Source organism: Heterodontus francisci, chromosome 2, assembly GCF_036365525.1.
Source record: "Heterodontus francisci isolate sHetFra1 chromosome 2, sHetFra1.hap1, whole genome shotgun sequence".
Lineage (NCBI taxonomy): Eukaryota > Metazoa > Chordata > Chondrichthyes > Heterodontiformes > Heterodontidae > Heterodontus > Heterodontus francisci.
Window position 1 is genome coordinate 148,408,377 of NC_090372.1, and position 24,323 is coordinate 148,432,699.

Below are 24,323 nucleotides of genomic sequence, written 5' to 3' on the forward strand. Positions count from 1 at the left end.
AGCTCACCTTCACGCCAGTCAGCATGTTATTGGTTCCTTAGACTGACCGCGACTACCGTCTCCACTGTGACCTGCTCGACTCATTAACACCCAGGGTCACAAAAACACAAGAAATAGGAGGAGTAGACTATATGGCCCATTGAGCTTGATCTATCATTCAATACGATCATGGCTGATCTTAGGCTTCAATTCCATTTTCCCGCCCACTCACCATATCCCTTGATTCCCTGAGAAACTAAAAATCTGTCTATCCCAGCCTTAAATGAATTCAACGATGCAGCATTCACAACCCTCTGGGGTAGAGAACTCCAAAGATTCACAACCCTTTGAGTAATTTCTCATCTGATTGGCCTCTTATCCTAAGACTGTGCCCCCATCTTTTAGATTCCCCAGCCAGTGGAAATAATCTTTCAGCATCTACCCTATCCAGCCCCTTCAGAATCTTGTATGTTTCAATTAGATCGCCTCTCAATCTTCTAATCTCTAGAGAATATAGACCCAATTTATTCAGCCCATCATCGTAGGGCAACCCCCTCATCCCACGGACCAATTTAGTGAACCTTCACTGTACCACCTCCAATGCAAGTATATCCTTTCTTAAATGTACAGACCAAAACTGGGCGACACTGCCGGGCTGCAGCCAATCGCCATGCAGGCCCACCTTCCCTTACCCCGCCCCTTCCAGGAGAGCCCCCCCTAGCCAATCAGGGCATGGCATCTCTCATGTTCCATTCCTTGGCTTTGAAAATAAGTTGCTTTTTTTTTTGATAATTATCCCGAATGCTGACTCAGAACAACCAACCTATTCCTGCCCCAATAAGTGCCTTTGACTTGGTATTTTTTTTAAAATTTTGAACCATTAACTGGAAGAGCTGGGCCCGGCGTACACGGTGCTCTCTGGGAGTTGAATTCCCGGATTATGGTTTCATCCATAGAGACTGGTAAGCAGAGGGATTACATTTCCCAGCAGGCGCTCACCGAAAACAACAGGGCTGCACTGTGAACCGCCAATCAGCGCTCACCTGTTGTCAGTCACAGAAAGCTTTGGCGGGCCAGAAGAAAATTCTCATCCCTGAAGCAAAAGGCCGAGGGCAGAAACCACACAGCGAGGAGGAACGGCTAGATACAGTTTACATTTGCGGGCTGGATGGAAACCTTTGGAGTGTGATCAGGAGAATTTTCCACATGTTTCCAGTCCAACCAGGAAGGAGGCATTTCTGGAGGTGGGTCAAGTGAATTAAGTGACAGTAGCAGAATATTTAGGGGACAGTGACCATAGCTTCATAAGGTTTAGTTAACTATCGAAAAGGACAAGGAGCAATCTGGAATAAGGATAACTGGGGGAGGGCCAACTTCGATGAAGTGAGAACAGATCTGGCCAAGTAAATTGGAATCAAAGACCAGAAGGCAAAACTATAACTGAACAATGGGCTGTTTTAAAAAGGAAATAGCTCGGGTACCGTCAAGGTACATTCCCACAAGGAGGGAACAGTAGGGAAAACAGATCCAGAGTTCCCTGGATGATGAAAGAGAGAGAGTAAAATGAAGCTGAAAAAGGGTGCATATGACAGATGTCAGGTGGATAATACAATCCAATATAGACGGTTCAGAGGGGAAGTGAAAAAACAAATAAGAGAAGCTAAGAGAGAGTATGAGAAGAGACTCATGGCTGACATAAAAGGGAATTTAAAAATCCTTTATAGGTAAATAACTAGTAAAAGGAGAACTTGGGCCGATTCTGGAGCTAAAAATGGATTTATGCATGGAGGCAGAGGACATGGCTGAGGTACTAAGTGAGTACTTTGCATCTATGTTTACTAAGGAAGAAGATGCTGCCCAAGTCACATGGTGAAAGAGGAGGTAGTTGCGACACTGGACAGGCTAGAAATTGAAGAGAAGGTATTTGATAGCCTGGCTGTGCTTAAAGTTGAGAAGTCACCAGGAGCAGATGAGATGCAACCAAGGATACTGAGGGAAGTAAAGGTGGAAACTGCAAAGGCACTGGTCATAATCTTCCAATCCTCATTAGATACAGGTGTGGTGCTCGAGGACTGGAGAATTGCAAAGTTACACCCTTGTTCCAAAAAGGGTGTTAGGACAAGCCTAGCAACTACAGGCCAGTCAGTTTAACCTTAGTGGTGGGAAAGCTCTTAGAAATGATAATTCAGGACAAAATAGAATCATAGAGAGATACAGCACTGAAACAGGCCCTTCGGCCCACCGAGTCCATGCTGACCATCAACCACCCATTTATACTAATCCTACATGAATCCCATTTCCCTCTCCCATCCCCACCTTCCCTCAATTCTCCTACTACCTATCTACACTAGGGGCAATTTACAATGGCCAATTTAACTATCAACCCACAAGTCTTTGGCATGTGGGAGGAAACCGGAGCACCCAGAGGAAACCCATGCGGTCACAGGGAGAACTTGCAAACTCCACAAAGGCAGTACCCAGAACCGAACCCAAGTCGCTGGAGCTGTGAGGCTGCGGTGCTAACCATTGCGCCGCCCTAAAATAAATAAATAGCCACTTGGACAAATGTGGATTAATTAAGGAAAGCCAGCGCGGACTTAAGGGCAAATCGTGTTCATCTAACACGCTTGAGTTTTTTGATAAGGTATCAGAGAGGGTTATTGATGGTAAGGCGGTTGATGTGATGTACATGGACTTCCAAAAGATGTTTGATAAACTGCCACATAACAGGCTTGTCTGCAAAGTTAGAGCCCATAGAATAAAAGGGACAGTAGCAGCATGGATACAAAACTGGCTGCGTGACAGGAAACAGAGAGTAGTTGTGAACGGTTGTTTTTCCGACGAGAGGAAGATATATAGTGGGGTTCCCCAGGGGTCGGTGTTGGAACCCCTGCTTTTCTTGATATACATTAAAGTCCTAGGCTTGGGTAAACAGGGTACAATTTCAAAATTTGCAGGCGACACAAAATTGGAAGTATTGCTCACTGAGAGGAGGATAATGATCAACTTCAAGAAGACATAGACAGGCTAGTGGAATGGGCAGACAAATAGCAGAAGAATAGAATGCAGAAAAGTGTGAAATGATTCATTTTGGTAGGAAGAATGAGGAGAGGCAACATAAATTAAAGGCGACAATTCTAAAGGGGCTGCAGGAGCAGAGGGACCTGGAGGTAATAGGTGCACATATCATTGAAGGTTGCAGGACAGGTTGAGAAAGCAGTAAATAAAGCATATGGGATTCTGGGCTTTATAAATAAGAGCATAGAATACAAAAGCAAGGAAGTTATGACAAACCGGGAAGAATACCCAGTTCGTTCTCAACTAGTGTATTGTGTTCAGTTTTGGGCACCTCATTTTAGGAAGGATGTTAAGGCATTACAAAGAGTGCAGAAAATATTCACAGGGATGAGATACATCAGTTACATGGATAGGTTGGAGAAGCTGAGGCTGTTCTCCTTGGAGGAGAAGATTTGATCAAGGTGTTCAAAATCATGAGAGGTCTGGACAGAGTAGATAGGGAGAAACCATTCCCATTGGCTGAAGGATTCAGAACCAGAGGACACTGATTTAAAGTGATTGGCAAAAGAAGCAACAGTGACATGAAGAAAAACCTTTTTATCCAGCGAGTGGTTAGGATCCGGAATGCACTGTCTGAAAGTATGGTGGAGGCAGATTCAAATCGAGGCCTTCAGTAAAGAGAACTGGATAATTATCTGAAGCAAAAACATTTGCAGGGCTACGGGGAAAAGGCAGGGGAGTGGGAATGGCTGAGTTGCCCTTGCTGAGACCTGGCATGGGCACAATGGGCCAAATGGCTTCCTTCTGTGCTGTAACCATTCTATGAAAAAAATCACTGCATCTCTTTCCAGACCTGCTTTATGAAGGCAGATTCCAGAAGGTGAATGATAGTCTCTTCCCTGCCACAGCCACCTCGAGGGCACCATGCGGAAGTGGTGAGACTCTTAGACCCACATCCTTCCTGGTGGACTCAGCACACGAACAAGAATGGGGAGAGAGGACAGCCCTCCCTGACTCCAGACTTGATCGGAAAACTTTTTCATTCCCACCCATTGATGGAATCTGTGCTACCGATGTTTGCGTAGAGCACATGATCCAATTGCGGATTCCCTCCCCAAACCCAATTTTTGGAAAGCACGTCCATCATCCAGGTGTGTGAAATTCTTCAAAGACTTTCTCCTGATCCAAGCTGATGAGACAGGCGTCCACCTCCCAACCCTGAGTAGCGCGAGGCTATCAGAGACCTTTCTGCCAGGTACAGTGCAGGTCTGATTGGAGTAATCAGAGACTTGACCCGACTGGCGATGACCTTGGACAGAATTTTGTAGTCCACATTAAGCTGTGAAATGGACCATAAATTTCTGATTTCCTCCCTCTCCCCCTTCTGCTTGTAGATGAGGGTGATGATGCCTTCCTCATGGATTCTGACATGCTGCTGACCAGAAGTATACTCTCGTACACTTCCAGCAGGTCTGGGCTGATCCAATCTCAGAGTCGAATACAACTCAGCCAATAAGCCAACGCATCCAGGAGTTTCATTCATCCCGAAGGACCTGATGGCCTTTGTCAGCTTGTCCAGAAGTTAGCAGTTTGTCAAGACTCTTTCACCATATCCTTGTTATATACTTTTGAAGAGATACTTTTGCTCAGTGACGCTCAGTTTGGGTTCCGACAGGGCCACTCAGCTCCTGACCTCATTACAGCCTTGGTTCAAACATGGACAAAAGAGCTGAACTCAAGAGGTGAGGTGAGAGTGACTGCCCTTGATATCAAGCAGCATTTGACCGAGTATGGCATCAAGGAGCCCAAGCAAAACTGAGGTCAATGGGAATCAGGGGGAAAACCCTCCGCTGGCTGGAGTCATACCTAGCGCAAAGGAAGATGGTTGTGGTTGTTGGAGGTCAATCATCTGAGCTCCAGGACATCACTGCAAGAGTTCCTCAGGGTAGTGTCCTGGGCCCAACCATCTTCAGCTGCTTCATCAATGACCTTACTTCAATCAGAAGGGCAGAAGTGGGGATGTTCACTGATGACTGCACAATGTTCAGCACCATTCGTGACTCCTCAGATACTGAAGCAGTCCGTGTAGAAATGCAGCAAGACTTATCCAGGCTTAAGCTGATAAGTGGCAAATAACATTCACGCCACACAAGTGCCTGGCAATGACCATCTCCAACAAGAGAGAATCTAACCATCTCCCCTTGACATTCAACAGCATTACCTTTGTTGAAACTCCCACTATCAACATCCTAGGGGCTACCATTGACCTGAAACTGAACTGGAATAGCCATATAAATACTGTGGCTACAAGAGCAGGTCAGAAGGTAGGAATCCTGAGGCGAGTAACTCACCTCCTGACTCCCCAAAGCTTGTCTACCATCTACAAGGCACCAGTCAGGAGTGTGATGGAATACTCTCCACTTGCCTGGATGGGTGCAGCTCCAACAACACTCAAGAAGCTCAACACCATCCAGGACAAAGCAGCCCGCTTGATTGGCACCCCATCTACAAACATTCACTCCCTCCACCACCGACGCACAGTGGCAGCAGTGTGTACCATCTACAAAATGCACTGCAGCAATGCACCAAGGCTTCTTAGACAGCATCTTCCAAACCCACAACCTCTACCAACTAGAAGGACAAGGGCAGCAAATACATGGGAACACCACCACCTGCAAGTTCCCCTCCAAGTCACACACCATCCTGACTTGGAACTATATCGCCGTTCCTTCACTGTCGCTGGGTCAAAATCCTGGAACTCCCTTCCTAACAGCACTGTGGGTATACCTACCCCAAATGGACAGCAGCGGTTCAAGAAGGCAGCTCACCACCACCTTCTCAAGAGCAATTAGGGATGGACAATAAATGCAGGCCTGGCCAGCGTCGCCCACATCCCATGAATGAATTATAAAAAAATTACTGAAGACAAATGTAGGTCCCTTAGTCAGAAGCAGGGGAATTCATTATGGGGAACAAAGAAATGGCTGACTAACTAAATGCATACTTCGGTTCTGTCTTCACAAAGGAGGACACAAATATCATACCAGAAATGTTGGGGAACACAGAGTTTTGTGACAGAGGTGAACTGAAGGAAATCAGTATAAGTAGAGAAATGGTGTTGGGGAAATTGATGGGATTGAAGGCCGGTAAATCCCCAGGGCCTGATGGTCTGCATTCCAGAGCACTTAAGGAAGTGGCCTTAAAAATAATGGATGCATTGGTGGTCATCTTCCAAGATTCTATAGACTCTGGAACAGTTCCTACAGATTGGAGGGTAGTTAATGTAACCCCACTTTTTAAAAAGGGAGGTAGAGAGAAAACAGGGAATTATAGACCAGTCAGCCGAACGTCGGTAGTGAGGAAAATTCTAGAGTTCATTATCAAAGATTTTATAGCACTTGGAGAACAGTGGTAGAATTGGACAGAGTCAGCATGGATTTACGAAAGGGAAATCATGCTTGACAAATCTACTAAAATTCTTCGAGGATGTAACGAGTAGAATTGATGAGGGGGAGCCAGTGGATGTGATTTATTTGGACTTTCAGAAGGCTTTCGACCAAGTCCCACATAAGAGATTAGTGTGTAAAATTAAAGAGCATGGCATCGGGGGTAGTGTATTGCGATGGATAGAAAATCGGTTGGCAGACAGGAAACAAAGAGTAGGGATAAATGGGTCTTTTTCCAAATGGCAAGCAGTGACTACCGGGGTACCGCAGGGATCGGTGCTAGGACCCCAGCTATTCACAATATATATTAATAATTTAGATGAGGGAACTAAATGCAATATCTCCAAATTTGCAGATGATACAAAACTGGGTGGGAGGGTGAATTGTGAGGAGGATGCAGAGAGGCTTCAGGGTGATTTGGACAAGTGGAGTGAGTAGGCAAATGCATGGAAGATGCAGTATAATGTGGATAAATAAGAGGTTATCCACTTTGGTGGCAAAAACAGGAAGGCAGATTATCTGAATGGCTATAAACTGAGAGAGGCGAATACGCAACGAGACCTGGGTGTTCTCGTACACCAGTCGCTGAAGGTAAGCATGCAGGTCCAACAGGGGGTAAAAAAGGCAAATGGTATGTTGGCCTTCATAGCGAGAGGATTCGAGTACAGGAACAGGGGCGTCTTGCTCCAATTATATAGGGCTGTGGTGAGGCCACACCTGGAATATTGTGAGCTGTTTTGGTCTCCTTAACTGAGGAAGGATGTTCGCGCTATAGAGGGAATGCAACGAAGGTTTACCAGATTGATTCCTGGGATGGCGGGACTGACGTATGAGGAGAGATTGAGTCGGTTAGGATTATATTCGCTGGAGTTCAGAAGAGTGAGGGGGGGATCTCATAGAAACCTATAAAATTCTAACAGGACTTGTCAGGGTAGACGCAGGAAGGATGTTCCCGATGGTGGGGGGGTCCAGAACCAGGGGTCATAGTCTAAGGATACGGGGTAAACCTTTCAGGACTGAAATGAGGAGAAATTTCTTCACTCAGAGAATGGTGAGCTGGTGGAATTCGCTACCGCAGAAAGCAGTTGAGGCCAAAACATTGTATGTTTTCAAGAAGGAGTTAGATAGAGCTCGTGGGTCTAACAGGATCAAAGGATATGGAGCGAAAGCGGTAATAGGTTACTGAGTTGGATGATCAGCCATGATCATAATAAATGGAGGAGCAGGCTCGAAGGGCCGAATGGCCTACTCCTGCTCCTATTTTCTATGTCTATGTTTCTATGTTTAAATACTGATTCCATTTTTTTTTTAAATGATAAAAATTCTGCTTCAGTTGACACTTGGGCAATCCATGCCATATTCCAATTACCCTTCATGTGAAAAGGTTCTTCTAATCTACCTCTATGTGACTCCACCCTGGTCCACTCCTCAGTCACCCCAACAACCCTTCCTTTCCTACGGTATTTTTCCATGCAAGTGCAGGAGATGCAACACCTGCCCTTTTACCTCCTCCCTTCTCACCATCCAAGGTCCCCAAACACTCCTTCCAAGTGAAACAGCAACTTAGTTGCACTTCTTCCAATTCAGTACACTTTATTCACTGCTCACGATGTGATCTTCTCTACACTGAGGAAGCCAAATGCAGGATGGGTGACCACTTTGTGGAACATCTCCGTTCACTACGCAAGAATGAACCTAAGCTTCCTGTCACTTGTGATTTTAATTCTCCACCTTGCTCCCAACTCTGACTTTTCTGTCCTTGGCCTGCTACAGTGTTCCAATGAAGCTCAACACAAGCTTGAGGAACAGCACTTCATCTTTCAACTGGGCACTTTACAGCCTTCCAGATTCAACATTGAATTCAACAATTTTAGATCATAACCATTGCCCCTATTCTGTTTCCTGTTTCTTTGTTGCTGCATGACATAACATGTTGAGGATTTACTCTCTTTTTACTTATACTAAGACATAACGCAGACTGGTGTCAACAGAGTTTCACTTTTTCATCTCAAAGCCACACTTGGGCACCCTAAGCAAAAGTGAAGCAAGTGCTCACAAGTTCACTTGAGACACTTTGCATTATTTTCAGGGATATCCTTCACTAGACTGGTTCTTCGCAATGGCTTCAGAACAAACAGCTGCCAAAATCTAGCTTCAGGAGCCAAGATGAATGGCTAATCTTGACAATACATTAGTTTCTGTATATGTTCCCATTTCTTGTTAACTTGAGGATCAACCACATGATTCAAACAAAGAAGAAAGCAATTGTGGTGACCCCTGCAGAATTGTTCTGTTGACTCTCCATGATTCCCCAGAGACAGGGTGACATCAGGTATGGTATGACCTCCCCACACAGTCTTCATTGATGGTTTGGTCCTAGAAAGGAAAGTCTATGAATGCAAATTTATCTTGCTTCACTAAGAGGTGCTCAGAACCTGATAAGCACAATGGAAGAAAATGCAACTAGGTTTGAGACACACCTGGAAGCCTTTGATCTAGCAATACTTTGCTGGGAACCTGATCATGTTCTTAAGAGGCTCATGTTTGATGCATGAGTCTATGAAATACTAAGATGCGCTTGAGAAAAATGATAAGGCACTTATATAAATGCAAGTTTGCCTTTCGCTTCACTTTATTTCAGTGGGCTGCCAACATACAAAGAAGCTCACAACTGCATATAAAAAGGAACTATGTTGTATTGCAAGCCAACCTGATCTGCTTGTGTATCCAGCGAACTGGGACTTTAACCATCATCACTAGAAAAAAATTGTGTGGTCATTTATCTCATTAGTGTTTGTGGGACCTTGCTGTGCATTTCCCTGCATCACAACAGCAACTACACTTCCAAAGAACTTCCTCAACTATGAACCAAACTGACTGCAAAGCCAAGAGCAGTGCAACTGGCTCGTCTGGGGAGCTGCACTCAGGCCCCAATTCCAGATTCAGACTCCATTTTCATTAGAAAAGCAATAACAGTGGAGGGAAAAGAACGAACTTTGTATCCATGCTACTGTCATAAAGTGAATGTATGCTTAAAACATACAATTTTTCTTTGTAACTAGAAAGTTCCATTGTGCATAAACAACCTTTATTTCACAGATCAACCTCAACCACTCAACCTTCATGACATATGCCTCAACCTCCTCTCTCTCCACTTCATTTGTTAGTAATTGGTATTGTAATATATTTGATCTATTTATCAGCTCAAAAAGAGGATTAAATCTCATACTTTCCAACAAATGTATTGAAAATAGTGAGATACAGCATCTATTTTTGGGGAAGGAATTATCCCCCTCTTCACCCGCCAGCAATGATGAATAGAAACTGGTAACAACCATAAAATATGTCTATAAATGGATTGTGTCATCCTGGCTAAGGAGAGTTATATTAGAACTTTCAACAAGTGCGAAAAGAAGAATGCGATACTCAAAATGAAATCTGGAGGGTTATTCACAAAGTATCTAAGACAATACATGACTTTTTTTGTAAAGTGATGGTTGCTTAAGGACACTGTCCTTTTCATGAACCATGTCTGATTTTTATAAATGTAACTGTACGAATGTGTTGAGGATGGGGAATGGTAAAATACTTTATAACTATTTGGGGGGAGGGGAATCCAATTTTCTGAATTTGTAAAAAGAGAATGCATTGTTTCCAACAAAAAGGGATGACCTTTCCTCAGCTACTAAAAACCTTTCTCTTAACCAAAGATCACCATAGTAACAGGGCAGCAAGTTGCAAAATCAGCAATAGATAATATAACTGTCCTTTCAGCTCATCCAAGCTTACTGGGTTTCATTGACAGATGGTATATAAAGTTCATATGCATTGGATGCCACACCAACAAGAAGCACCACAGAAAGGTATGCGAAGATGAAAGGTTGAGTTATTCCACTCCACTTCTAATCTCATTCTTTTCAAGAGGATTCAAGGAAAGGTCAGATAGGTGACCTCAAGCAACCAGCCAAAAAAGTTGTGATGGAGATCTGGAAGAGAACCTTTAAGCACCAGAGATGCAGGACCCCAAAGTACACATATGGAACATGGATTGGTCATGCCCAGAGGGAGTTTCATGCATTTGTTACTAAAATTGAAATATTTTGACAGCATAGACAGAAGTGTCCATACCCTCTCAAAAATTAAAATCAGGGTCTTTAAAATTGCTCACGAGGTCCAGAGACCCCTAGGGCACTTTTCAAGTCAGTTCGGACACCAACACCGGGCTCTCAGATGGTTTCTCTCAAATGAGATGCTAACCAACACTTGACTTCCAGATTTATACTGCAGTTTCAGTATCACTGTGAAGCCAAAAGTGACTTTGCAGAGATATTAATATTGCTGTATATATTGTTATAAACATAAGCAAAAACAGTAGAAATATGATCATTGCAGAATGAACTGAATAGAACATATTTTTTAAAACATCCAACTTATGCAGAAATACTTTCAAGTACACTACATCTGGTGTTTCACACAAAATACAGTAAGCATGGACAACAGCTAACATTGAGTGAAGTATGGTACTGTAGTTGACCTGTGAACTTCTAATGTGGTCAGGCACATTTTACATTGCCATGAATAGAAATCCAATTTGAAAATTTGATTAGCCACAATATGGATATAAAAACTTAAAACATACACATTTAATATTCAATATACCATCACTCTATTTTGGTTGTACTTGACAGGTGCAAGTTATGAAGCCACTTATTTTATCTACTTGTTACAGAGTTTCAGTACTCTTCTGCTTAAATCCATGCATTTTATATCTCACTTCTATTCTGAATTAACTCCCAAAAGCTTCTTCAAAAATAGAGGCAAACTGCAAAATCTCCAGAAGCATCATGAACCAACAAATTTCCAAATGCATCAGGGAAGAAAAGTCTTGGAGAATGATGCATTAAGTGTAATTCATTAGATAAAAGGATTGGTAAATTGAGTCTAATGGCATCATTTGCAGCAGACCTGAAATCAATTGGCTTCCAATTATTCTGGCATCACTCCATTGCTTTTTCACTAGTGAATGTTTGTGCTCATAAAAAAATGAAAGATGTTAGTAACAGGGAATAAGCAATTTTTTGTTTGAGCACCTAGCAACTTCAAGCAGTGAAAGGTTAGGTACAGTATGGTTAAATTCAGAATTACACTCTCTCTAGTATGCCCAATATTAAAAAAGTACTCTTTGTTGTGCCAGAGTGGTATTTTCTATTTCACACAAAAGCCACTAAGAGTTTCCTCTCTGAAACTGAGTTTTGTGCTGTAGACCTCTAACCACAAAATACTGGGTACAGCGTTCCAAAACTAATTTTGTACCAGCCCTTTACACCCAAGGCTCTCATCTCATCAATCTGCGAGATTCAAACTCAGTTTCCAAAGGGAAAAGTCCACAGTTTCTAACCCAATCTCCCTTACATCTTTTCCTGAGCACATTTTCTCCCACCACCTTGGTAATAGACTTTGGCAAGATTAGCATATGGAAAACTGATCTACAGAAGTAAAATAGCAAAAATAAGTAGATTCTACCATGTAAAAGTTCAAATGCGCAACTTATTTTCTTACTAATAAACAACCATTTTGTATCTCTACTCACATTCCCTCCAATTACATAGATTAAAGAGATAAGCATGTATCATACCACACAGTTTTATTCATTTATTCAGCCATATCAAAGCCAGTTTGAAGCAGTGTATTCACTAGATTTACAATCCTCCAAGAACTCTGCATTCCTCCAATTATGGCCTCTTGTGTATCCCCGACTTCCATCTCCCCACCATTAGCAGCTATGTCTTCAGCTGTCTAAGCTCTAAACTCTGGAATTCATCTGTGAGCCTCTCCTCCTTTAAGACACTCCTTAAAATCTACCTCTTTGACCAAGCTTTTAGTCACCTACCCGAATATCTCCTCCACTGGGTTGGTAGCAAGGGCTGTCGCCTCATCGAGTCAGAGTTATACAGCACAGAAACAGGCCCTTCGGCCCATCATGTCTCTGCTGGCCATCAAGCACCTATCTATTCTAATCCCATTTTCCAGCACTTGGCCCATAGCCTTGTATGCAATGGCATTTCAAGTGCTCATCTACATACTTCTTAAATGTTGTGAGGGTTTCTGCCTTTACCACACCTTCAGGCAGTGCGTTCCAGATTCCAACCACCCTCTGGGTGAAAAATGTTTTCCTCAAATCTCCTCTATACCTCCTGCCCCTTACCTTAAATCTATGGCCCTTGGTTATTGATCCCTCCGCTAAGGGAAAATGTTTCTTCCTATCTATCCTATCAATGCCCCTCATAATTTTGTATACCTCAATCAGGTCTCCTCTCAGCCTTCTCCGCTCCAAGAAAAACAACCCCAGCCTATCCAGTCTCTCTTTATAGCTGAAATGCCCCAACCCAGGCAACATCCTGGTGAATCTCCTCTGCACCCTCTCCAGTGCAATCATATCTTTCCTATAGTGTGGTGACCAGAACTGTACACAGTACTCCAGCTGTGGCCTAACTAGCGTTTTATACAACTCCATCATAACCTCCCTGCTCTTATATTCTATGCCTCGGCTAATAAAGGCAAGTATCCTGCATGCCTTCACCACCTGATCAACCTGTGCTGCTGCCTTCAGTGATCTATGGACAAGTACACCAAGGTCCCTCTGACCATCTGTACTTGCTAGGGTCCTACCATCCATTGTATATTCCCTTGCCTCATTAGTCCTCCCAAAATGCATCACCTCACACTTCTCAGAATTAAATTCCATTTGCCTCTGCTCTGCCCATCTTACCGGCCCATCTACATCGTCCTGTAATCTAAGGCTTTCCTCCTCACTATTTATGACACCACCAATGTTCGTGTCATCTGGGAACTCACTGATCATATCTCCTATATTCACATCTAAATCATTAATGTATATTACGAACAGCAAGGGTCCCAACACCGATCCCTGTGGTATACCACTGGTCACAGGCTTCCACTCACAAAAACAACCCTCCACCATCACCCTCTGCCTCCTGCCACAAAGCCAATTTTGGATTCAATTTGCCAAATTGCCCTGGATCCCATGGGCTCTTAACCTCTTAACCAATCTCGCATGTGGGACCTTATCAAATGCCTTACTGAAGTCCATGTACACTACATCAACTGCTTACCCTCATCTACACATCTAGTCACCTCCTTGAAAAATTCAATCAAGTTTGTTAGGCATGATCTCCCCCTGACAAAGCCATGCTGACTATCCTTGATTAATCCCTGCCTCTCCAAATGGAGATTAATCCTGTCCCTCAGAATTTTTTCCAATAGTTTCCCTACCACTGATGTTAGACTCACTGGCCTGTAATTACCTGGTTTATCCCTGCTACCCTTCTTGAATAATGGCACCGCATTCGCTGTCCTCCAGTCCTCTGGCACCTCTCCTGTGGCCAGAGAGGATTTGAAAGATTCTGTCAGAGCCTCTATCTCCTCCCTTGCCTCACATAACAGCCTGAGATACATCTCATCTGGGCCTGGGGATTTATCCACTTTTAAGCCTGCTAAAACAGCTAATAATTCCTTCCTTTCAATGCTAATTTGTTCAAGTATATCACAATCCCCCTCCCTGATCTCTACACCTACATCATCCTTCTCCATAGTGAACAAAGATGAAATGTAATCATTTAAAACTTCACCTATGTCCTCCGGCTCCACGCGCAGATTGCCACTTTGGTCCCTAATGGGCCCTACTCTTTCCCTGGTTATCCTCTTGCCCTTAATATACTTATAAAATGCCTTGGGATTTTCCTTTATCTTGCCCGCCAATGTTTTTTCATGTCCCCTCTTCGCTCTCCTAATTACTTTAAGTACCCCCCTACACTTTCTATATTTTTCTAGGGCCTCTGCTGTTTTCAGCCTTCTGAATCTGCCATAAGCCTCCTTTATAACCAGGTTGTGCAGGATGCAGCATACCACCATGGATCTTGACAATCACTCTGCTGGGTACTGCAGAGCTCCTCCAGAGTAGCCCAGGCCAGGAAGTGTTGTTTCAGCATGTCAATGGTCTGCTCTATCATATGTGGCAGCATAGCTTTCATTGTATGCATGCTACACACGTGTATAAATTGTGCACCGAAGTCATCAGCCCAGTTCTGATGAAGGGTCACTGACCTGAAACGTTAACTCTGTTTCTCTCTCCACAGATGCTGCCAGACCTGCTGAGTATTTCCAGCACTTTTTGTTTTTAGAATTAGAATTAGAATTAGAATATTACAGCGCAGTACAGGCCCTTCGGCCCTCGATGTTGCGCCGAGCTGTGAAACCATCTGACCTACACTATTCCATTTTCATCCATGTGTCTATCCAATGTCCACTTAAATGCCCTTAAAGTTGGCGAATCTACTACTGCTGCAGGCAGGGCATTCCACGCCCTTACTACTCTCTGAGTAAAGAAACTACCTCTCACATCTGTCCTATATCTATCACCCCTCAACTTGAAGCTATGTCCCCTCGTGTTTGCCATCACCATCCGAGGAAAAAGACGCTCACTATCCACCCTATCTAACCCTCTGATTATCTTATATGTCTCTATAAAGTCACCTCTCCTCCTCCTTCTCTCCAACGAAAACAACCTCAAGTCCCTCAGCCTTTCCTCGTAAGACCTTCCCTCCATACCAGGCAACATCCTAGTAAATCTCCTCTGCACCCTTTCCATAGCTTCCACATCCTTTATTTCAGATTTCCAGCATCTGCAGTATTTTGCTTTTATCATCAGCTATATTGTCAGCAGATAGCAACCCCATCACCCATTAGCCTCCCTTTGGTTTGCCATGGTGGCTCAAATGCAGATGGAACAGCAGCTTCTGCATAATGAAGGCATCATGACTGCTGCCAGGATTTATCTGCACAATTCGCTGCCTATGGTCACACGCCAAATGGACGTTGAGGGAATGGAATCCCTTTCGGTTCCAGTACATGGCAGAGTTGATTTGCAGCATCCACAGCGCAATGTGTATTGTCAATGGTACACTGTATCCCTAGCCTGCAATCCTAGAAGAACTATATGCTCACTTCACTTGCTTGTTTCTGGCAAGAGGCAACGTAGTTAGTTCTCTTTGAAGAGAGCCTCAGTGACCTCCGTTACACAATGGTCAATGACAAACTGCAAGATGTTGAAATATCTCCAGTTTCAGTTTGGAAGGATTCAGACACACAAAAGTTCATTCCCACAGTCACCTTCACAGCCACTGGCAATGCGATCGCCCTGCTGCGGTTGCAGATGCAGCAGGTGGCAGATTTCAGTGAGGATGTCCTTATTGAAGTTTAGATGTCTCAGACATTACTCCTTGTTGAAGTTCAGGTAGGAGAATTGATCCCTAAATGCCCTGGATGGACATAGCCTCCTGCAAAGAGCCCTTTTCCCCTCCTCCCTCTAACAGCTTGTCCTGCTTCGCATGGCCTCTGTTCATTCTTCAAGACATGTTGTATTCCAAGGGAAATGCCTACTAGTGCACCAATATCTTGGTGCAACTGGTTTGTACAGAAACTTTGAAGTCACCAAAAAATTCTTCAGCACCTGCCACACCACTCTCTGCAGACCTTTGCACCTTGAAACTACAGGAAGCACCAAACACTTGCAAAATCGTAGCAATAGCCAGAAGAAATCAATGAGCAACTAACCTGTAGGTAGTTGAATATTCCTTTAAATAGCACTGATGAGAGTTGGCAGTCGAGTTGCTCTTCACTACAGCTGCACATAATTGAACTGCTGTTACTGTAACCCCATAATTTGGTATTAGTACCATTAGCTAGGTAGGGGGGAAATAAGCCAATATTCTCACTGTTTGCTATTTAATAAACCAGGAGGAAATGTCAGAGAGGAATACCAAGGTGCACAGAATACTGGCAGAAAAAGCACTAGGGAATGGTAAGCTATTAGGTGGGGTCAGAGTAAAGATAAAGTAATAAAGTCTAAATCAGGGTTAATGTACATGTATGTGAATGCAAGAAGTGCTGATAATAAGATTGGTGAATTACAGGTGCAGACTGACATGTGGAAATATGATGTTGCGCTATAACAGAGACCTGGCTCAAAGAAGGGCTCGAAGAAGGGTCACTGACCCGAAACGTTAACTCTGCTTCTCTTTCCACAGATGCTGCCAGACCTGCTTAGTGGTTCCAGCATTTCTTGTTTTTATATCAAAGAAGGGCAAGACTGGGTACTAAATATTCCTAGATACAAGGAGTTCAGGAAAGATAGGAAAGGGAAAATAAGGGGAGGGGTGGCAGTATTAAGGAGAGCATTGCAGTGCTGGAGAAAAAGGATGTCCCAAAGGGGTTAGAGTCATAGAGTTATACAGCACAGAAACAGGCCCTTCGGCCCATCATGTCTCTGCTGGCCATCAAGCACCTACCTATTCTAATCCTATTTTCCAGCACTTGGCCCATAGCCTTGTATGCTATGGCGTTTCAAGTGCTACAGCTAAGAAACAAAAAAGGTGCAGTTACACTGCTTGGTGTCTATAGGCCACCAACTAGTGGGAATGATGCAGAGGAACATATTTGCAAGGAGTTTAGAGAGGTGCGAAAATTATAGGGTAGTTATAATGGGGGGGACTTTTATTATCCAAACATAGACTGGGATGGTAGTAGTGTAAAGGGCAGTGAGGTGCAAGAGTTCCTAGAGTGTGTTCAGGAAAATTTTCTACAGCAGTATGTTGCTAGTCCAATGAGAAAGGAGGCTAGACCTGGTTCTTGGGAATGAGGTGGGCCAAGTGGATCAAATATCAGTAGGAGAGCATTTGGGGGACAGTGATTACTGTATCATGAGGTTTAGGCTGATTATGGAAAAGGATGAAGAACAATCCAGAGTAAGAATAATTAACTGGGGGAAAGTCAGCTTCAATGGGCTAACAACGGATCTAGGACGAATAAATTGGGAGTCAAAAGTTGGCAAGAAAAACGGTAGCTGAACCTTCAAAGAAGAGATAGTTCAAGCACAGTCGAAGTATGTTCCTTGAAGGGGAATGGTAGGATAAACAAATTCAGAGCTCCTTGGATGACAAGAGAGGTAGAGATTAAGATAAAGAAGAAAAATTGTGCTCATGACAGATGTCAGGTAGTAAATCGGGAACCAGACTGAATATAGAAGGTTCAGACGGGGAGTGAAAAAGCAAATAAGAGAAGCAAAGAGAGTGTATGAACAGAGATTGGCAGCTAATATAAAAGGGAATCCCCAAGTTTTCTATAGACAGATAAATGATAAAACGGTGGTAAAAGGAGGAGTGGGGCCAATTAGGGACCAACAAGGGGATTTGCGCATGGAGGCAGAGGGCATAGCTGAGGTATTAAATTAATACTTTGCATCAGTCCTTACCAAGAAAGATGATGCAACCTAGGCAATGGTGAAAGAGGAGGTAATTCAGACACTAGAAGGGTGTAAAATTGATAAGGAGGTGTTGGACAGGCTGTCTGTACATAAAGTGGATAAGGCACCAGGAGCGGATGAGATGCATCCAAGACACTGAGGGAAGTGAGGATGAAAATTGTGGAGGCACTGGCCATAATTTTTCAGTCTTCCTTAGACTCGGGGGTGATGCCAAAGGACTGGAGAATTGCAAACGTTACACACTTGTTCAAAAAAGGGTGTAAAGATAAGCCCAGCAACTACAGGCCACTCAGTTTAACTTCAGTGATAGGGAAACTTCTAGAAAGATTAATTCGGGACAAAATTAATTGTCACATGGACAAACTTGGGTTAATTAAAGATTTCTTAAGGGAAAATCATGTTTAACTAACTGGCTGGAGCTTTTTGAAGAGGTAACAGACAGGGTTGATTAGGTGTATATGGACTTTCAAAAGGCATTTGATACAGTGCCACACAACAGACTTGTGAGCAAAGTTATAGGTCATGGAATACATGGGACAATAGCAACATGGATACGGAATTAGCTGAGCGACAGAAAACAAAGAGTAGTGGTTGATGGATGTTTTTCAGGCTGGATGAAGGTTTGTAGTGGAGTTCCCCACGGGTCAATATTGGGACCCTTGCTTTTCCTGATATATATTAATAACCTAGACCTTGGTGTACAGGGCACAATTTAAAAGTTTATGGATTATACGAAATTTGGAAGCATTGTGAACTGTGAGGAAGATAGTGTAGAACTGCAAAAGGACATAGGCAAGTTGGTGGAATGGGCGGACAGGTGGCAGATGAAGTTCAATGCGGAGAAATGTGAAGTGATACATTTTGGTAGGAAGAACATGGAGAGACATTATAAAAATAAAGGGTACAATTCTAAATGGAGTGCAGGAGCAGAGGGATCTGGGTGTATGTGCATAAGTCATTAAAGGTGGCAGGATAGGTTGAGAGAGCAGTTAATAAAGCATACAGTATCCTGGGCTTTATTAATGGGGGCATACAGTACAAGAGAAAGGAGGTTATGTAGAACTGTATAAGACACTAGTTCAGCCTCAGCTGGAGTACCGGGTCCAGTTCTGGGCACCACACTTTAGGAAGGATATGAAGGCGTTAGAGAGGGTATAGAAAGATTCACGGGAATGATTCCAGGGATGAGGAACTTCAGTTATGAAGATCGATTGGAGAAGTTGGGACTGTTTTCCTTGGAGAAGGCTGAGAGGAGATTTGATAGAGGTATTCAAAATCATGACGGGTCTGGACCGAGGAGATAGGGAGAAATTGTTCCCCCTCGTGAAAGGATCGAAAACGAGAGAGCACAGATTTAAAGTTATTGTTAAAAGAAGTAAAAGTTACATGAGAAAAAACTTTTTCACGCAGCAAGTGGTTAAGGTCTGAGGTACACTGTCTGAGTGTGGTGGAGGCAGGTTCAACTGAAGCATTCAAAAATTAGACTGTTATATGAAAAGGAAGAATGTGCAGGGTTACGGAGAGAAGGTGGGGGAGTGGCACTAGGTGATTGCTCATTCGGAGAGCCGGTGCAGACACGATGGGCCGAATGGCCTCCTTCTGTGCTGTAATAATTCTGTGATTCTGTAATAATGTTAACTGTACTTACATAAGCAAGACATAAAAAACCAGACCAAGCTAAGATATGATCTCTGCCCCCAAAATAAGCTGCTGACCCTTCAGTCTAATTTGACTCACAGATTGGCCACTTGGAGGTACACAAGCATGAGCTCCCTACAAGTCCCTGCCACTACATGTAAATGAAATCCATTACAAACACAATACAATGGAAATGCCATCTGTATTTGATTGACAGTTTTCTTTATTCTGCCATGTATCGGAACTGAAAGGGATTTCATTCCCTCAATGTCCAGTTGGCATGTAACTGTAGGCAGCAGTCATGATGCCTTCAGCAAGTCAAAAAGCAGACTTTACTGCAACACATTTAGAATTTCATCCGATTGCTTACCTCATATCAAAGTTCAGTTCTCAGTTTCCTGTTTTCTCTGAAGCACATGAACAACCAAATGTGCAAATCTAATGAAAACCAAGAACATCAACATTTGAATGCTGGAATGGTTCAGCAGTGAGCAATATAATCCTGAATCTGCATCCAATTGTATTTTTGTATCAGTACTTGAAATTTAATGTTGGATACTAGTGCATAATTAATTCGAAGATGTACCTATGATAAATAAACTGAATACTGCACTTCATGGTGAGTGCAGTAATTTGCTTTAGCTAATGGCTTATTTATCCGAGCAAAACATATTCTTATACAATTAAAATGCTGCAGTTTAAAATCAATCAATTTCAGTTTTTACTCTAGAAATACCTTTGATGTCTCAATATTTCAATACATATCCACGATAATTTATACACGATATATTAAAAGGAGAAAGAAAACTGAAGGACTATTGTAAAAGCAAACTGCTATTTTCCCCACAATTTGACAATAATGATTCATAAAGCAAGGGAAAAAATAAGTTGGCTTTGAAAGTATTTCTCCCTACAGTAATATGTTTCTTTAAAAGAGCCGCATGCATGTATTTCAGCATTGAGAACAGCCTTGCTAAAGCTACTTCAAAGAAACTTTTTTTTTTAAATACCAGAAAGACCTTTACCCCTCAAAAACTCCTACAATTCTATAAATCCCAAATTCATTCAAGTCTTTAATACTACTCCCCTTCCAACAATTTATGTATACACCTAGATAAAGTACAAGATAAAAAACTTGCCATCTAATGTGCAGTTCTTTTCCCATCTCTAGCTTCCAATTCTACACCTACACCATTCCCCAATGCAACATTTCTCCTCTTTCACGATTGATATCACTTTGGTTAGGATAAGTGACTTGGTATGGAGTAATATGCTGCAAACCCCGAGCAATAACAAGTCACTTGCTCCAACTCTTGCCAGTACTACATCTCAACTATCAGCTTGCTAGTTCACAGCTGCAAACACATTGAAATCCACACACATCACACAATCTCCTAGTTGAGCTCATTCTTTCCCAGGATATCAAAACTGTGGAACACTCTACTCAGTGTAGGTTTTAGGAAAAAAGCAATAGGGTTCTAAAACAAAAGCTTCGTAACATCTAACAATCATTTATTGGTTAACTGAAATGGAAGCAGAAGCACACAGGTCAGCCAGCATCTGTAAGGAAATAGACAGGTTTTGATGGTTCAGACATGCATCCTTCATCAGAACTGAAGACGAAAATGCACATTTAAACAAAAGGGTGAGAAACTGGAGCATGGTTAAAAAAAGGTGGCAATAAGTTTGAAATTGAAACAAAATGCAGGCATTATAAACTTCAGGATTCATCTCATCGTCTCTCCTACTCTTGCCAATTGTTAGTGCTGCACTATGGCCCTTGGGGCCTACACCCATGATAATTTGGGGGTGGGGGGGGGGTCAAAAACAAAGACTTTTGTAAACCAGAGATCATTCTCTAATCTCAATGGCTAACAGGAAAGAATTACCCCACTTCTGGATCATGGGATTGAAAGCAACACAACCAATTTTCTCTAAAGATAAATTGTTATAATGAGAGACTGTAAAAGTATTCATATAATTGCAGGAAAGGATACTTTCCTTTAGCTATCAGTGTCTAAATCCGATCCTCTCTTACAGGCGAATTAACCCTCCCATACAATTTTGCACAATCTACAAATTTAAATATCTAATCAGCCTTGCGAAAGTCAGTAAATTAAGCAAGAGTAGCAAACCCACTATGGTTTTGCTCACTCAGAGAGCTTTTTCTTATCCCTTAGTAACTTCCTGCTCCCATCTACAAAACTGACCATGACTTCTAACTTAGTTTTTTTGACTAGCTTTATACCGGTTTGAAAATGCTGAGCAGAGCTAAGTGCACATTACCGGTTCCAGATTCTCCAATTCCAGAGTTAGTTGGCTATCCTATAACACGTGCTGTAACTATGTAGATGTGGATGTTAGGAAAACACAGAATTAAATTTGTCTTTGGAGGAACAATCACTATCTGAGGTCACACAGGGAAAAAAAGAGAACACTCATGAAACAATAACCCAGCATAAGTTAGCTCTTTCAGTAGAGTAGTCGGGTAGAATGTGAAAGGACTCCACTTTATCAATTCTGTTAGTAACATCCTCAAAAAACTCCCAACAGGTTCGTCAGACATGATTTCCTATTCATAAATCCATGTTGACTATGCCCAATCAGATCATTATGATCCGAGCGTCCACTTATCACATTCTTTAGAATAGATTCTAACATTTTCCCTACTACTGATATAAGGTTAGCAGGTCTGTAGTTCCCTGTTTTCTCTCTCCCTCCCTTCTTAAATAGTGGGATGACATTTGCTACCTTCTAATCTGCAGGAACCATTCCAGAATCTATAGAATTTTGGAAGATGATCACCAATGCATCCACTATCTCTTTCAACACTGGGATGTAGAATATCAGGTCCCGGGGACTTATCAACCTTCAGTCCCATTAATTTCTCCAATACAACCTTCTTACTAATTTCCTTCAATTCCTCATTCTCTCTAATCCCTTGGAACTTTAATTCAGGGAGATTTCTTGTACCTTCCTCAGTGAAGACAGACACAGGTAATCATTTAGCTTCCCTGCCAGTTCTCTATTCCCCACTATAAATTCTCCTGACTCTGCCTGTAATGGACCCACATTTGTCTTAGCCAAACGTTTCCTTTTTACGTACCCATAGAAGCTTTAACAGTCTTCCAAACCCGCGACCTCTACCAACTAGAAGGACAAGGGCAGCAAATACATGGGAACACCACCACCTGCAAGTTCCCCTCCAAGTCACACACCATCCTGACTTGGAAATATATCGCCGTTCCTTCACTGTCGCTGGGTCAAAATCCTGGAACTCCCTTCCTAACAGCACTGTGGGTATACCTACCCCAAATGGACTGCAGCGGTTCAAGAAGGTAGCTCATCACCACCTTCTCAAGGGCAATTAGGGATGGGCAATAAATGCTGGCCTAGCCAGCGACGCCCACATCTCATGAATGAATAAAAAAAGTCTGTTTTTATGTTTTTTGCTAGTTTACATTCACATTCTATTTTCCCCTTCTTTATCAGTTTCTTGGTCCTCCTTTGCTGAATTCTAAAATTCTCCCAATCCTTAGGTTTACTATTACTTCTGGCAACTTTACAGGCCTTTTCTTTTAATCTAATACAATCCTTAACTTCCATTGTTAGCCACGGTTGACTGTCTTTTCTTTTAGCGTTTTTGTACCTTGAAGGAATGTATAAGTTGCTGTAAACTATGTAATAATTCTTTCAAGACTATCCATTGCCTATGTATTGTCATATCTTTTAATGTATTTACCCAGTCCACCTAAGCCAGTTTTCCCCTCATACCTTCATAATTTCCTTTGTTCAAATTTAACACCCTGGCTTCAGATTGAACTACTTTCACTTTCAAACATAATGTAAAATTCTATCATATTATGGTCATTCATCCCTAAAGATTGTTTTGCAAGATTAATTAACCATTTCTCGTTACATGATACTAGATCTAAAATAGCCTGCTCTATTGTAGAGTACTCAACATACTGCTCTAGAAAACCATCCCTAACACATTCCAGCAACTCGTCCTCCACAGTATTAGTGCTCATTAGGTTTAGCCAGTCTATTTGCAGATTGAATTTACCCATGACTATTGTATTACCCATGCTCCATGCTTCTCTAATCTCCTGATTAGTACCGTGCCCCGCACTACCACTACTGTTTGCTGGCCTATAAACAACGGCTGAGTTTACTGACAACACAACCACCAGGTGACGCAGTACTTGCACATGTGCAAATGCAGGCTCTTCAACTGGAACATCAGTGTCTGCGACGTTCAGGCAGCTGCCAGGATTAAAGATGGCGCTGCTCAATTTATCACAGGAATGCTGATGGCTAGATCGTTCTAGCAAACTAAACTTACATTAAGTTGGATAGAAACCCAGTAATATGCTACTATGTAGTTATAGGATACTAACTGTAATCCTCAGATCCATTTAATATTCCAGTAATCCTATTAAATACAAAAGTAATTTTATGATTGAATTTCCATTGGAAGATAGTGAATTGGCACCCCGATCAATGGAAAAGAAGATCGGGCAAAGTATAAAATGTGCTGCCAATTCGTCATTGTGATTCGTTTATATGACTGACCAGGACTGATTTCACTTGAACACAGCTACTAGCTCCCGCACTGACCACTCTCCCCCGTTGGCAACTCGCTTCCCCCCCCCTCAACCGCAAACTCCAGACCTCGCTCCTCCCCCCTGCCCCAACTTCCCTGGCCGATTGATTCCCATTCGCGCCAGCCTGTCTCCAGCCGCTTACTCCCCGCCCCAGCCACTAGCTCTAGGTCGCGCCGCTTCCCTCCCCTCGGCCACTCACTCCCACATTTCATCAGTCACCAGGCGCCGCTCAAAGCAGCAATGCTGGTCGCAAGGGGTGATGGGGCGACATTGGAGCGAGTGGCTGAGAGGAGG

The 24,323-nt window shown here is 42.8% G+C and overlaps 1 protein-coding gene across 8 annotated transcripts in view; it reads right to left on the reverse strand.

The window, feature by feature from the left end:
• The window catches only part of tbc1d5 (TBC1 domain family, member 5), a 771,220-nt gene that overhangs the window by 736,532 nt on the left and 10,365 nt on the right, over nucleotides 1–24,323 (reverse strand). The window contains exon 2 of one of the 8 annotated variants that reach the window (XM_068011824.1): nucleotides 19,793–19,860. The exons of the other annotated variants lie outside the window; for them this stretch is intronic. The gene's annotated coding sequence lies outside the window, so the exon portion shown is untranslated. The remainder of the gene's footprint in view (nucleotides 1–19,792; nucleotides 19,861–24,323) is intronic. 8 annotated transcript variants of the gene reach the window in all.